Source organism: Triticum aestivum, chromosome 2B (genome assembly GCF_018294505.1).
Source record: "Triticum aestivum cultivar Chinese Spring chromosome 2B, IWGSC CS RefSeq v2.1, whole genome shotgun sequence".
Classification (NCBI taxonomy): domain Eukaryota; kingdom Viridiplantae; phylum Streptophyta; class Magnoliopsida; order Poales; family Poaceae; genus Triticum; species Triticum aestivum.
Window position 1 is genome coordinate 661,748,178 of NC_057798.1, and position 4,132 is coordinate 661,752,309.

The window sequence follows — 4,132 nt, forward strand, 5'->3', positions numbered from 1 at the left end:
CCTCCTCTGTTTTCTTATGTGTCAGATAGTTATCCTAATGTGGGCCGGTAACAATGTCACGAGGCCGTTCCGAGTTGCTTGCAGCTGCTTTAGCACCGGTGATCGACAGATGGTTGAAGGGTAATCAGGAAAAACTTAATCTTCCGAGCCAGATATACGCTTTTCTACTTGTGGTTGGATCTGTGGCTGTGTTATGCTTCACAGTTGCTAGTTTCCTGATCCTCTCAAAATGTGGAAAGTGAAAATTGAAGAGTCAATCCCAAGATGGTAAAGTTTTTGCTTTAACCATGAGTTGTCTGAATACCGAAACCAAATGGGCCAGTTTAGTTTGCCTCACAAATCTTATGTTCCTTGCCCTTTTCCAAGGACACATAAGTGTCAGGTGGTTAATTGACAACGTGTACAAGTTCTGTTGAGCAAGGAAAATTGTCCTTGCAATTGAGCAGTAACAAATTCACTCTCCACTTTTCTGTGTCTTTGTTTAAACTTTGAAGGACTTTTGCATTTAGGATTTAGCGAAGTTTACATGACCCTGTACCATGAGCATGAGGCTTTCAAGGGTTTATTGTTGGACAGGCTAAATATAGTTCTGAAAATATTCGTATCAAGCTAATCGGGTTTATTCTGCTTACCTACCAGATAAAAGCAAAAAAATGGAACATGTTATGTGGCTCTGTGCACATTAATGGTACATAAAGGACAATTTAAAATATACATATATCTTGATATCTGATTGTTACATGCCTTCTCCTTTCCCATGTGCACTCTACATAACATATGCATATACTACAGGCTTCAAGCGTTCATGAATTTCTTCAGCAAATTTAACATAACCACAGAGTAAGTCAAACTTGTGACCAAGCATCCTAAGCACTGCCACAGGAAACAAATTCTAACAGAAAATAGTGAAACTCCCAAAAACTGTCAGCATGCTGAAACATATCTCTATTTCCTCTGCTGGTTAATCTTCAGATTTAACTCACCCTTGCATTCCTCTCGAAGACAGGTCATATCCTCCTTTTATATTCAAGTCTAATAAGAGCAGGTCCTCAGTTTTCGGGGTGCATTTGACACTCTTAGCCTCCTGACTTCGTACACGGTAGAGCTGAAAATCCAAGTTATTATCATGAAGATTGTCATCAGACATATCTTTCACCAACTGTTCACCGCTTTCTTCATACACCTGTCTTCCATTCTCCGTGAGACCCGGAAGAGCTAGGTTGAAATCCGTGAGCTGTGATCTGGTATTTTCTAGGCCAGCAGATCCATTTGCATCAAAGGAAATGTTTTCCTGAGCTTTCTCTAGTATTTCCTTTAAATACCTCCCTTGGGCCTCTATTCGCATCTGTAGCTTCTTCTGCACCTGATCGCAGATATATATAAGCATTTTTAACCTACGCCATGGTACAGAGTTTGGGAGTATAAGCAGTGATGCAGAACTTGTCTAACCTCAAGTTGTTCGCACAGTTCTCTTTGGACCTGAATTTGATACCTGAGGGTATCCTCAAGCGGCATTTCTCTGATTCACACAAGAAATGTTTTGGAAATGGTTAGTTAAATCATCATACAATCTCAATCGAAGAAAAGGACACATAGAAGACGCATGACAGTAATAAGTAATCAGTAGGAGTAGGATTTCATCTTGGTGCCTCTGTATATGAAACTTTACATATATACTTTTGGAATGGCAAGTTATTATTTTTAGAGCCAAGAAAAGCTAGTACTTGCTATTAAGGCCCTGTTCGGAGACCCGCCACTCCACCACTCCGCTCCCGGAGCTGGAGTCAAAAGGCACGGAGCTGGGAAAGAGATGCTCCAGCTCCTCGTATTTTTAGGAGTTGGAGTGACTCCAAACAGGGCCTAACTTGTACAAGTACTGATCAGATCTCACTTTTCAGTTATACTAGACTATCCAGTCCCAATTTCTGGTTCGTGTTTGTTCTATCCATACTTTCACAGTCCCATGCAGGCAAAAACAATAATGCTCCATTTCTAGATTCCTGATGATCTCTGAGAAGTTAGCTCTAGCACATGATGCCTTTTAGTTGACTAAACAGAATGCAGCGGGATGGCGCGCATCTTCGAGGTAAACTCATAATATACTGTTATTGGCTATTGACAATATTTTTAACCTATCCTGGTAGACAAAAAAAAAACAGGTATTTTGCTTGCAGATAGGTCCAGAGGGAGAGGAGAAATGTCTAGCCAGTTACCTTGCGGTGTCGCGTCCAGCAGGAACAACCAGAGGCGCACCGATTTGGAAGCTGATGTCTTGCGAGGTAAACTCTGGTAAAAACAAAGATAGCAAGGTTGGAGTTTAGATGGGGAAACGTTGGCTTGACTGCATTTTGGCGTTGGCTGTGGCAGTTGCAAGGTGTATGTGTGTACCTCCATTGTTGGCTAATTCCAGGTCTGTGGATTTCTTGGTGTGCTTTCCCAGCCTGTATTTCTGATAAGATAAAACAAACATCGCTGTTAATTAGTAAGCATACGTAGTACAGCACTGGACTGGACTGCAAAAGAGAAGAGGAGAGATATGAGCGAAGAGCAGGACTGGTGCACAGTTGTTGAGCAAAACCTGAAGGTGGCTTTTCAGGTGGTACAGAGTGAGGCCTTTCATGGCCATCAGCCTGAGCACTCCCTTTGGCGTCGCTTCTGTTGCAGGCAACAATAATGATCAGTATAGTTAAGCTGATGGTCAAAAGAAGCAAAGTTTGATCAGGCACATGATCGCCGGCGTTGCACTGTGGCGTGACGAGCAGGGGAAGGAAGGAGCAATAAAGAGGACTCACTGTCGGGGCCGCCGAGCCTGGCGACGGCGTGCACGAAGCGGTCGTGGAGGTCCGGCGTCCACCGCAACCGCTGCTTTGGATCCCGCGACAGCGCCGCCGCCCCAGCCCCAGCCCCAGCAGCACCTCCGCCGTAGCTCATCCCCTCCATCCCTTCAAACATCTTGACCCGATCGGCTGCTCCCCTGTCCTTGCAAGATCAAGCAAGCTGAGCTCCTCCCTTACTAGTAGTATCATATAACGCGGTCTTGCTGACTGAGGTGGTGGTGCTGGGAGAAAAGATACGTTGCGCAAGTGCGAAGGCTACGCGAGGACAAGGAGACGGGAGGCAGAGATGTTCGATCCGGAGCGCAAGACGACGAGAGGAGTTAGCGGAGATGGTGGCGCGGGAGGAGGGGAGGGGGGCATCATGTCATGTGTCTGTGCGCGGAACGGAATCTACTCGGCCCGCTCGGCCCGGCTGTGGCTAGTGGGTGCAGCGCACGCAGACGCCACAAGAAACAAGACGACAAGCCGATGGACGACGCCGAGCATCTCGGCGACGGCGACACGACACGCCCAACCAACTGTGACGGTCGATCCAGCACGACGCCGCCGAGGCGCCGACGGTAACCTACTGTGGTCTGTGGCTGCGTACGTAGTAGGTACGTAGGATATGACGCTGCACACATGCCTTGTACGTAGCACATCCCATACATATTTGGCATACACTGCCGCTCACCACTCATGGCATCTCCAACGTCGTGCCCTAGGACACCTTATCTGCCTACGGACCGATGAGATCAGTTCGCGGAAAGTGAAGCGAGAGCCAGGCATCCAACGCATTTCAAAATAAAATTAAACAAATCGGACAAATCTTGTCAAACACGTCGGATTTCAGCATAGTTTGAACATAATTTACACAAAACAGATGATATTTCGATTGTTCAAAAAAACCTAGCAGGCTAAGTTGTAGCAGACGACGACCTTCTACGCGTGGCCGCCCTGTCCGGCCACACCGTCGTGTCATCATCGTCGTCCTTCCAGCGACCGAAGGGCGCGAGGCCGCGACAACCTTGCTCGGCCGTCGCCGGGCGCTCGTGGAGGAGCCATTGTGCTCCTCCTACACCGTGCGATGGGCCGTCGCGGTCAATGCCGACCCCGGCGCCGGTACCCTAGCGGCGGCTTTCGCACCGCCGGCATTGACAGAGGTGTCGTTTTAGCGACCATTCCTCGCCTGAGCTCCTCGTCGAGGCGACGGCGACGGAGGTCGGCCGCCTCTGCGGTGGTGGCGAACCGATCGAAAGCACAGGCGACCACAAGGGTCAGGGTCGTTGCGGACCCAGACCGGCATATCAACCGAG

General features: G+C 48.0%; 1 pseudogene; it reads right to left on the reverse strand.

Annotated features, from left to right (window-relative positions):
* Positions 1 to 686: 686 nt before the first annotated feature.
* LOC123046563 (myb family transcription factor PHL11-like) lies at positions 687 to 2,858 on the reverse strand (annotated as a pseudogene).
* Positions 2,859 to 4,132: the final 1,274 nt, after the last annotated feature.